Raw genomic sequence first — 12,575 nt, 5'->3', positions numbered from 1 at the left:
AATGATCTGATTGGTTTCCGTTGGTGACGATCTTCCTGTTTGGATTAGAGGAGGCATCGGATCAGTATTTTGTGGACCTTCCCTGTTGCCGGTCATTGCCAATTCCACTTCTTAAAGCTGTGGAGGTCTCGGTTGAAGAATTAGGGATCTGTTGAGGTGAGTTTTGGAAGATGAATTGCATTAACTCCTATGTAGTCTCTATATGGTGTATTCCTTTGCAGACATTGTTGGTGAGAGCACTAACCACGGTGATCTTCCTTTAGTGAGATTCTGAGGTAAGGCTTAATGAATAGAATCAAATATGTATTGATTGATTTGGGGTTTATAACAGAATCAAAGTGTTGTTCTGTTTAGGTTGCTGGAGATGTTTCTGTGTGTAATATGATCAGGGATTGTATTAGTGGAGATTGATCTTGGGTCAGATCTGAAATTGTTGGAGGAAGCTAAGGTATGTTATCTTTAGGTAATGAAATGGGTTGATCCTGTGTTAGAAATTGGAATTTAGGAATTTATTCATGAGTTATATTAGTTGTCAGATTTCTAGTTAGCAATTGATCTCGTGGATAAACTATGTATGTTGGATTCATAATGGATATTTGGTGAATGATTTATATAGGTGGATGCATGATTATTATTAGCATATTGTAGAATTGGTTGTGTATTGATGATTGATGCCAGGATTGGATTGTAAATGAATTAATGGATGCGTGTTAAGTTGAGAAACTCAAGGATTAAATGATTGGGTTAATTGGTGATTTATGTGTAAACCTAATTTAATTAGGTTGTAGTATAATTAAGGTTGATTGGGGGATTACTCAAGAATCATGTTTGATTAGCGTTACCCTAATTAGAATAGGGATTCTGTTTGATTATTTACTTCCTATGTAATTAGCTAAATAGACTATGTGATCGCAGGACTTTGTTTCGGGAGCATCTCGATGTCGGATTTCGAGACACGATTGACAGATAAAGGCGGGTATTTCTTGCTTTATCTCTTTAGTATTATGATCTTAGTGCATGAGCTTTATGTTCGGATAGTTGCTGTATCTATCTTGACTCCACTCTTATTTTTCCTGCGTTTGATACTTCCACTCAATCTTTGAACTACTCGTTTCTGTATCTATACAGTCTCTCGTTGCTATCGATGATATTTAGCAGATACTATATTACTAGGTATCAGATACCAGATACCAGACATTAGATATTAGGTATTGGATATATGGACACCTGATACCATGTTTTCCTGCTTTGATTGTTGTTTATTTACACACCTTGCTGAGCATGCTGGCTTCATGTAGCATACCTGTTTCTGTTTATATATATATGATGACTGTTGCATTATTCGCATCATGTCATCGCATGCATTGCCGACGATCCTGTCTCCCTTGTGGTTGAGGCGGTTGTTGGCCAGGGCTACACGCTCGGCCACTCATGGGTAGTGGTAGCTGGAGCGTGCCGCATGTCCTGTCGTGCCCCCACTCGCACACTCATGGGTAGTGATAGCTAGAGTCGCGGGCAGCAGGGACCCCCGTCGTAGACGTAGCTATTCAGCTACTATGCACCTGTCCATCCGGTCACTCGAGAGTAGTGGCGGCCTTTGGGTGGTACAGTTGTCATCGATCCGGCCTCTCGACCATACAGGGGTCATGGTGCAGAGAGGTGGGCGGGGTGACCATCCGTACATACGCTGTTGTTATTATATCTGCTGGTTGTTTACTTATGATGTTGTTGCTTATCTATGCTGTTGTTACTAGCTTATGTTGTTGTTGTTTATTTATGCTGTTATGCTTACATAGGCTGAGATTTATACCTACCTCACATGATACCATGTAGTTATGAGCAGTACTGTAGCAGGACTTTGATACACTTTACCTTTTACTACTAGCCTAGGATATGATTTCAGGTATGGACACTTATTATGATATCACTGTAGTATCTGCTATTTCCATTCGAGACTGTATACCCTTGCATCTCTAGTTCTTTACTATACTCATGCACTATCTGTCTATTACCCGCTGAGTCTTTATACTCACCACCCCGTATATTGGTAATTTCACCTGGTAGCAGGTAAAGGATTTATGGAGTCGCCTGGAGATCCTGTCCGCCAGTTCCACGTCACATTCGAGGACGACCTTACGATTTTGGTACTTCTTACGCTATTTGTATTTTGGGTTTTGTACTTGTTTATGTATTTGTGTTCTTTTGTATTTGGTTTGATATTATTGTGTCAAGCCAAGCCGTCTCGCAGTTAGTCGCTTTGTAGTTTGTGATCGTTGTTTGTGATTTTTCGCTGTGTTGATTTTGGTACAGCCGTGTGGGCTGATTAATATATTTATATAACTGCGTGGTTGTGTTTATTTCTGTTCCAGCCGAGTGGGCTGCTTATATAACTACGTGCTTGTGTAGATATATTCCAGCCGTATGTGGCTGATGTATATTGTATGTATGTATGCTTCAGATTGTCACCCGTACAGGGGAGATGCTGCCGAAATTTTTCGGTAAGGACTCCTCTGGGGGCCTGATAATTTATTGGTATCAGAGCTTCAGGTTTATGAGACCTATTTTCGTTTGGTTTTTTTCGTGATTTGGTTTCTCGATGTGACTTTTCGGGATTTGGGACCAGGCAGCGACAGGATTCTCCAAGCTATAGGAGGTATGTTTGCATATCGTTATCTTACATTTCTGTTAGTGCATGCATAGTTGTTATGTTAGTTATGTTATGTATTAGTATGCTTTTGTTAGTACCTGTCCAGTTGTTGGTAGCATACATCAAATGTGTTGGGTCAATCACTGATCCTGGTTGACCCTACTAGAGATCAAGGAATACAGTCTCATAGGACTTCTTTTACCATACCACTAGTGTTATTAATTTCTGTTATCACTAGTTTAGTAGTGGTTAGTATCTGCTAAATATTATATTGCTTCGGTTCATGAAGAACCAATTTACTCGTAATGCCTTGGTTCGTAGAGAACCGATTTACCCTTATTGACTTGGGTAGTAGATGATTGATTTATCCTAGTTGGTTTGGTTCGTAGAGGATCAATTTACTCTTGTTGCGCTTAGTAGCGGATCCTAGTTGGTTCAATTAGTAGAGGACCGATGTACCCTTGTCGACTTGCTTAGTAGGGTTGATTTACTCTGTTGGTTTGATTTGTAGAGGATCGACATATCCTAGTTGCTTAAGCCTATAGAGGTTCGATTTACCGTTGTTGACTTGGTCAGTAGAGGACTGATCCCTTTCTTATGTTCTTAGTTCGGTCAGTAGTTCAGTCAGTTGGAGACCGACTCACTCTATTTTATAGAGATTCTGATCCTCGGGTTATGTGTGCTGGTTAGATAACCAAAAAGTTACATTTGAGTTCAGGACTTGTACAGACGGAGAATTGACTAAGTTAGCTGCATACCATTGCTGGCTTGACTAGTCTGTAGAGGATCGATGTATCCTATTCTATGGAGACTTTAACCATAGACTGTATGTACCTGATAGGATGACCTTGATGGTACATTTGGATAAATGACTCCCACTGACGTGGAAAAGTGTGGAGCTAGTTGCTTAACACTTCCGAGATACTTTATATCTGTGGGAGGTTAAGTGTGATCCTGAGTCACTTCTTATTCAGGAGGAGTTCCTGTAGGAAAACACCTCGATATGGATTTGTGATACATCCGGGTGACACCCGATGTATAGGGACTTAGAGCGTTTCTATTGGTTGAATGACATGAAAAAGATATCGCGGATTTTGTAGCTTGATGTCTAGTATGTCAGCAAGTGGAGGCTGAACATCGGAGGTTAGTAAGATTATTTCAGTAGATTCGGATACTGGAATAGAGTTGAGCGCATGTTATAATGGATTTTATTGTGGGATTACCAAGACACAAAGAGGATAGGATGTGTTGGAAAATCATTGATTGGTTGACTAGATTTGTTTTCCTTTATATCGATCTGTAGAACGGATTCTTTGGATCGAGTAGCAGTGTTTTATTTTTGAGAGATTATCGGAACTCATGGTATATCTCTGAGTGTTATATTGGATTGAGACTCATGATTCACCTCACGAATCTCGCAGAGTTTGTAGCATTGTGAGTGTGGAGCTTTGTTGAAGTGGAGGTTTTCACCCTCTGACAGATGGGCAGTCGGAGCACTTTATACGGACGGTAGAGGGTTGCTGATAGTATGGGTTATGGATTTTGGAGGCAGTTGGTTTACCCACAGTTGACTAGATAGAAGTGTGGGCGTAGCGGAAGCAGAGTGAGCTCATAACCCACAGAGTCATCCCTTGCAGTTAGAGGTTTGTTAAGAATACTTGGATGGAATTGTATATGAGTATGTTGTTACAGTTATATGTGGATTCCTGAGTTGAGCAGTAAATTTGGGACCAAATTTTTTTATTAGTGGAGGAGAATATAAAATACAGCACCCAAATAATATTTAAATAATAAGGTTATTGGATAAATAATCTTATTGGATTTTTCAGGAATTTTTAAGAATTTTCTGGGAATTTTTCGGAGCCCGTATGACATACTTTAAGGGGACCAATTATTAGGCTACAGGGAAAGTCTCTTTAGGGTCCCAATTAAGTGGGAGTTGATTGAGGAGTTAACCTAGGGTTACATTGATTAAACCCTAAGTTTATAAACCAAGGTTTTCTATTTTCTCCGCCGATCCTTTCTTTCCCAAAACGCGCCGACCTCTCCTCTTCCTCTTCATCGTCGTCCACTGCCCGACGACGCCGGCTGAAGCCTCATCAAGCGGTGCCTCACTCCGGTCAACATTGGGCTATCATGGTCCTCTCCTGATCTCTATTGGTGCTGCCATCTCCTTTCCTCTCTTCCGATCTCAATGCCGTGCCCTAGATAAGCCGGCGCCTCTCCTCTCTCGCGATCCATAACCCCCAGCCGACAATTTCCTCCCCTCCTCTCAAGTTTTCCGGACGCCGCCGGCCTCCTCCTCATGTGAGCGAGCCACAGCTACCGGTCTTCCCTTCTCTCTCGAGTCACAGCCGCGACCTCACCACACGCGAGCACCCCAGCGCCGCCGCCCGATGCCCTAGCTCAAATTGGTTGCCGGCGGCTACTCTTTTCCCCACCTGATTCGTTTTCTTTCGCGGTCTTGTTTGATCGTTGGTCACACCACCATGACTTCACTGTTTCGTCGCGGGCTAGGGTCTCAATCGGGTGCCACCACCAGGCGTGATCAGTCTAGGTAAGTTTCGTCTGGAATCTTGTAGATTCATAGATAATGATCTGATTGGTTTCCGTTGGTGACGATCTTCCTGTTTGGATTAGAGGAGGCATCGGATCAGTATTTTGTGGACCTTCCCTGTTGCCGGTCACTGCCAATTCCACTTCTTGAAGCTGTGGAGGTCTCGGTTGAAGAATTAGGGATCTGTTGAGGTGAGTTTTGGAAGATGAATTGCATTAACTCCTATGTAGGCTCTATATGGTGTATTCCTTTGCAGACATTGTTGGTGAGAGCACTAACCACGGTGATCTTCCTTTAGTGAGATTCTGAGGTAAGGCTTAATGAATAGAATCAAATATGTATTGATTGATTTGGGGTTTATAACAGAATCAAAGTGTTGTTCTGTTTAGGTTGCTGGAGATGTTTCTGTGTGTAATATGATCAGGGATTGTATTAGTGGAGATTGATCTTGGGTCAGATCTGAAATTGTTGGAGGAAGCTAAGGTATGTTATCTTTAGGTAATGAAATGGGTTGATCCTGTGTTAGAAATTGGAATTTAGGAATTTATTCATGAGTTATATTAGTTGTCAGATTTCTAGTTAGCAATTGATCTCGTGGATAAACTATGTATGTTGGATTCATAATGGATATTTGGTGAATGATTTATATAGGTGGATGCATGATTATTATTAGCATATTGTAGAATTGGTTGTGTATTGATGATTGATGCCAGGATTGGATTGTAAATGAATTAATGGATGCGTGTTAAGTTGAGAAACTCAAGGATTAAATGATTGGGTTAATTGGTGATTTATGTGTAAACCTAATTTAATTAGGTTGTAGTATAATTAAGGTTGATTGGGGGATTACTCAAGAATCATGTTTGATTAGCGTTACCCTAATTAGAATAGGGATTCTGTTTGATTATTTACTTCCTATGTAATTAGCTAAATAGACTATGTGATCGCAGGACTTTGTTTCGGGAGCATCTCGATGTCGGATTTCGAGACACGATTGACAGATAAAGGCGGGTATTTCTTGCTTTATCTCTTTAGTATTATGATCTTAGTGCATGAGCTTTATGTTCGGATAGTTGCTGTATCTATCTTGACTCCACTCTTATTTTTCCTGCGTTTGATACTTCCACTCAATCTTTGAGCTACTTGTTTCTGTATCTATACAGTCTCTCGTTGCTATCGATGATATTTAGCAGATACTATATTACTAGGTATCAGATACCAGATACCAGATACCAGATACCAGACATTAGATATTAGGTATTGGATATATGGACACCTGATACCATGTTTTCCTGCTTTGATTGTTGTTTATTTACACACCTTGCTGAGCATGCTGGCTTCATGTAGCATACCTGTTTCTGTTTATATATATATGATGACTGTTGCATTATTCGCATCATGTCATCGCATGCATTGCCGACGATCCTGTCTCCCTTGTGGTTGAGGCGATTGTTGGCCAGGGCTGCACGCTTAGCCACTCATGGGTAGTGGTAGTTGGAGCGTGCCGCATGTCCTGTCGTGCCCCCACTCGCACACTCATGGGTAGTGATAGCTGGAGTCGCGGGCAGCAGGGACCCCCGTCGTAGACGTAGCTATTCAGCTACTATGCACCTGTCCATCCGGTCACTCGAGAGTAGTGACGGCCTTTGGGTGGTACAGTTGTCATCGATCCGACCTCTCGACCATACAGGGGTCATGGTGCAGAGAGGTGGGCGGGGTGACCATCCGTACATACGCTGTTGTTATTATATCTGCTGGTTGTTTACTTATGCTGTTGTTGCTTATCTATGCTGCTGTTACTAGCTTATGCTGTTGTTGTTTATTTATGCTGTTATGCTTACATAGGCTGAGATTTATACCTACCTCACATGATACCATGTAGTTATGAGCAGTACTGTAGCAGGACTTTGCTACACTTTACCTTTTACTACTAGCCTAGGATATGATTTCAGGTATGAACACTTATTATGATATCACTGTAGTATCTGCTATTTCCATTCGAGACTGTATACCCTTGCATCTCTAGTTCTTTACTATACTCATGCACTATCTGTCTATTACCCGCTGAATCTTTATACTCACCACCCCGTATATTGGTAATTTCACCAGGTAGCAGGTAAAGGATTTATGGAGTCGCCTGGAGATCCTGTCCGCCAGTTCCACGTCACATTCGAGGACGACCTTACGATTTTGGTACTTCTTACGCTATTTGTATTTTGGGTTTTGTACTTGTTTATGTATTTGTGTTCTTTTGTATTTGGTTTGATATTATTGTGTCAAGCCGAGCCGGCTCGCAGTTAGTCGCTTTGTATTTTGTGATCGTTGTTTGTGATTTTCCGCTGTGTTGATTTTGGTACAGCCGTGTGGGCTGATTAATATATTTATATAATTGTGTGGTTGTGTTTATTTCTGTTCCAGCCGAGTGGCTACTTATATAACTGCGTGGTTGTGTAGATATATTCCAGCCGTATGTGGCTGATGTATATTGTATGTATGTATGCTTCAGATTGTCACCCGTACAGGGGAGATGCTGCCGAAATTTTTCGGTAAGGACTCCTCTGGGGGCGTGACACTTCCTGAGCTTGATTTTTATATCTTGATCTTGTCTGTTGATCTATTTGATACCCATGCAGTCTCATTGTTATCTATGCTATTTATGACCATTTATGCTTGTACTATTATGCTAGCGATACTATACCGCAGCATAACTATAGAATATTATACTAAGTTACCGGCTTGATATTTATTCATGCCTGTGTAGTGGTAAGAACATACCATAGTATAGGATATTGAGTATCCTACTTGATCTTGTCTGCTATTTAGGCTCATGTCTAAGCACTAGTGAGGTTCGACCCTTTTATGTATTGTTATATCAATATATCTTGTCAATCATTGTCTCCCACTCGTGGTTGAGAGAGTCGTTAGCGATCATTGGTATATCCTATCGACCATTATCTCCCACTCGTAGTTGAGAGAGTCGTCAGCGACAGTTTGTATATCTTGTCGACTATTGTCTCCCACTCATGGTTGAGAGAGTCGTCAGTGATCATGATATATAAGACTACCTATGAGGTCATTCGTGGTAGTGAGTTGTGTGGTCCGTAGGTAGACAACTACGTATATACCCTGTTTGCCCATGAGGCCATTCGTGGTAGCGATTTCGCCCGCAGATAGTGACTATTTATTTACCCTATCTTCCCATGAGACCATTCGTGGTAGCGAGTTCACCTACAGACAGTGACTATTTATTTACCTGACTGCCCATGGGACCATCCGTGGTAGAGCACTCTCCTGCAGTCGGTACTTATTATATATTTGCTATATGTCAGTTATGTATTTGTTCGTGCAGGTTAGGATATACTCTATGTACTCCCGATTTATTGGTCACGCCTAGTTGAGCAAGTTAGTGGATGATTATTATTGTTGGTTATATTTTAGTTAGCAAATGATTATAGTGGCACACTTAATTTTGTAGTAAGTATTTTTCTGGGATTGTATATATTTGCTCTCCTTATATTATTATCATGCACTATCTTCTATTACCCATGGAGTTCATTTGGACTCACTACCTATTGTTCTTTTTGTTTTTCCTTCAGGTAGCAGGTAGATGATATTTATATGGAGTTGCTCGGAGGATCTTGCCTACCAATCCCATGTTGTATCGAGAGGTTTGTTTCAGCTATTGCTTTTATTTATTTTTTGGTTTTCTGAACATGTTTTATGTATTAATTAACTTGTGTATGGATTTTTGTCTTATGTTGGCCTTTTGTTTGGTTTGATGGTTGTTGTGTCAAGCCGGGCCGGCTCACAGTTTGTCTTGTTTTCACATCCAGAGTGGATCGAGTAGATCCCATTATTGTCCAAGTTGGATGCTTTTGGTTTTTTTTTTTTGCTGTGTAGTTGATCCAGCCGTGTGGGTTGTATATATTATTCTTGTATTGTCTTGTGGCCATATATCCAGGTTTTAATTATCATGGTTATAGGGGAAGTGTTGTCCAATTTTCGTCGGGAAACCTTACCCTCGGGGCGTGACATCAACTGTTGGACGGAAACTAGAACTTGCACCAAACGTTTTGGGAATAAAATTCTAACCTGTTGCATCAATTATCATCGTCTGATATGGATTTAATTGTTCATAATAACTCTAATTCCCACTAATAGAGACTTGGATATTCCATCCATAATCCTCATCAGATATGAGTGATTCACTATGGCATGTCCAATTATAACAATTCAGGATAAAACTAAATCTACAAAGGTGTTCTTCAACTTTATCGGAGGCTAAAAATTTTTCATTGTAACACTTTCTACACGGACACCTTATCTTATTCCCATCTATATACTTAACTTGACTAGATGCAAAATTTAAAAATTACCTCAAGTCAGTGATAAACTCATCAGTTAAATCCCGACAATTAAGTAAATTCTTGTTATACATTCAACTTCTTTCATTCTACATTTTGTCTATATTTATTTATTTCAATATTATTAAAAACTACTACACATAAATCTTACCATTGAAGACTAAGTAACAAAGAGCACCTTGTCAAAATGAAAGAACACACATATAAAGAAAATATTACTAGGATGAAATTTGAAATGAATAATGCCAGTACTAGGATGCTACAGGGAAGATCTACCAGAACTCTTATGTAAACAATGGATCTATTACAATTAATCAGAACGTACCTTATGATAATAAATCACAAATACGAGTATCTTCAACTACACTGAGCTCATGACAAATTAAGACCTACACAAACAACATTACAAATTAAGACAATACTTTATGATAATAAATAAAAAATAAAATTAGTTAATATAAGAATCAAATTGGACATCAACAGCTGTGGCCAATGGGGGCAGTCGCGGCTACGACCAATGGGGGCAACTACGGCCACTGAGGGCAGCCGTGGCCACCGGGGGCATGCTGCACACAGCCATTGGGGCCAGCCACAGCCACTGGACCGGGGATAGGTGGGCCAAGAATGGCCAGGAGTGGCCAGGAGTGCCCACGCAAGGCCATGGGTGGCCAGGCGCGGCCAGGCGCGGCCAGGCGCAGCCAACCGCGGCCACGCGCAGCGAGTCGCGGCCACACGCAACCAGCTGTGGCCTACTGCGGCCATAGACAGAGAGGGGAGAGGGGAGAGAGGAGAGAAGAGAGGGACATATCAAAACACTGCGGCGCCGTTGGAGATCACTGTGGCTGTCGTTGACAGAAGAAGACACGAGAGGAAAAGGAATGAGAGATTTTTGCAAGGGAACGAGATATGGATCTTAGATCTAGATTTTATAGTTTTTTGGCAACAAATCTATTTCATCACCAATTTCGTCCCAAATTCTATGACGAATCCAGGATTCATCCCCAAATCTAGGATGAATCCAAGATTCGTCCTAGAATTGGAAAAATAAAAAAAAAAAATGGAAGCCTAAAATATGGACCTAGAGATGTTGGAATTTCATGAAATAAGTTTCTATGCGTTCGTATTTTTCTCCTGATCATAAAAATATCTTTATCCTTAATTTTAGCCTAATATATTATGTGTGATAATTTTTTAACCTGAATTTGACCTAATTCGGGTTAAAAGTTCATCACATGAAATATATTAGGTTAAAATTATGGATGATTATATTTTATCATCAGGAGGAAAATACAAACATATATAAACTTGTTTCATAAAATTTCAACATCTCTAAGGTCCATATTTAGTCTTTCGATTCTTTTTTTTAAAAAAAAAATTTCCAATTCTGGATGAATCCTAGATTCGCCCCAGATTTGGTGATGAATCCTAGATTCATCCTAGATTTTAAAAAAATAAAAATAAAAGAAAAAATAATCGAAAGCCTAAAATATGGAAGTAGAGATGTCATAATTTCATGAAATAAGTTTCTATGCATTCATATTTTTCTCCTAATCATAAAAATGTTCTCATCCATAATTTTGACCTAATATATTCCATGTGGTGATTTTTTAACATAAATTAGGTCAAATTTAGGTTAAAAAATTAGCTCACTCAATATATTAGGTTAAAATTATGGATGAGGACATTTTTATGATCAAGAACAAAATACAAACACATAAAATTTGTTGGATTAACATCTTCGATCCCAATTCCAATTCTTTTATATATATATATATATATATATATATATATATATATATATATATATATATATATATATATAGGATGAATCCTAGATTCGTCCTAGATTTATAAAAAATAATAAATAAAAAAAAGAAATAAGAATCTGAGACTCTAAATATGGACCTAGAGATGTCAGAATTTCATAAAACAAGTTTTTATATATTTATACTTTTCTCATAATCATAAAATATGCTCATCCATAATTTTGACCCAATATATTTCATGTGGTAATTTTTTAATATGAATTAGGCCAAATTCAGATTAAAAATCACTACACTCAATATATTAGGTTAAAATTATGACTAGGGATATTTTTATGATCAAGAGAAAAGTATGAATACATAGAAACTTGTTTCATGAAATTTTAACATCTCTAGGTCCATATTTAATAAAACATATATAATTTACTATTAATTAAGAAAGTTAATGTTCAACGCATGTTTGCATATGTGTCCTATGGTCCTTGACATGCCAAAATTTTATGAAATAAATTTATATCTATTTATATTTTTATGTTGATCATAAAACTATCCTCATCCATAATTTTAACCTAATATGTTGAGAGTGATGATTTTTTAACCCAAATTTAACCTAATTTATGTTAAAAAATTACCACATGAAATATATTAGTTAAAATTATGGATGATTACATTTTTATGATTAGGAGAAAAATACAAACACATAAAAACTTGTTTCATAAAATTTTGACATCTCTAGATCCATATTTAGTGAAACATATATAGTTTACTATTAATTAAGAAAGTTAATATTCAACGCATGTTTGTATATGTGTCCGAAACCTAAAATATGGTCCTAGAGATATCAGAATTTTATGAAACAAATTTCTAAATATTCATATTTTTCTCCTAATCATAAAAATGTCTCATCCTTAATTTTAAAATAAAATATTGAGTGTGGTAATTTTTTAACCCAAATTAACCTAATTCATGTTAAAAAATCATCACATGAAATATATTAAGTTAAAATTAAAATTATAGATGATTATATTTTTATGATCAGGAGAAAAGTATGAACATATAAAAACTTGTTTAATGAAATTTTGACATCTCTAGGTTCATATTTAGACTTCCGATTCTTTTTTTTTTTTTTTAAATTTTCTAATTCTAGGACGAATCCTAGATTTGTTTGAGATTTGGAGAGGAATCCTAGATTCATCGCCAAATCTTAGACGAATCCAAGGATTCGTCCCCAAATTTGGGGTGAA

The 12,575-nt window shown here is 38.3% G+C and overlaps 2 long non-coding RNA genes across 2 annotated transcripts; both read left to right on the top strand.

Moving 5' to 3' along the window:
• Positions 1 to 219: 219 nt before the first annotated feature.
• Positions 220 to 972, top strand: LOC122002174. Its single transcript, XR_006117607.1, has 3 exons — positions 220 to 275; positions 355 to 448; positions 916 to 972. It is a non-coding gene; the product is annotated as an uncharacterized LOC122002174 (long non-coding RNA).
• Positions 973 to 5,458: 4,486 nt separating this feature from the next.
• On the top strand, positions 5,459 to 6,211 carry LOC122002119. The gene is made up of 3 exons (XR_006117593.1): positions 5,459 to 5,514; positions 5,594 to 5,687; positions 6,155 to 6,211. It is a non-coding gene; the product is annotated as an uncharacterized LOC122002119 (long non-coding RNA).
• The last annotated feature ends 6,364 nt before the right edge of the window (positions 6,212 to 12,575 follow it).

Source organism: Zingiber officinale, chromosome 1B (assembly GCF_018446385.1).
Source record: "Zingiber officinale cultivar Zhangliang chromosome 1B, Zo_v1.1, whole genome shotgun sequence".
NCBI lineage: Eukaryota > Viridiplantae > Streptophyta > Magnoliopsida > Zingiberales > Zingiberaceae > Zingiber > Zingiber officinale.
The sequence above is the reverse complement of the archived record's forward strand: the minus strand, read 5'-3'. Positions and strand labels throughout refer to the sequence as shown.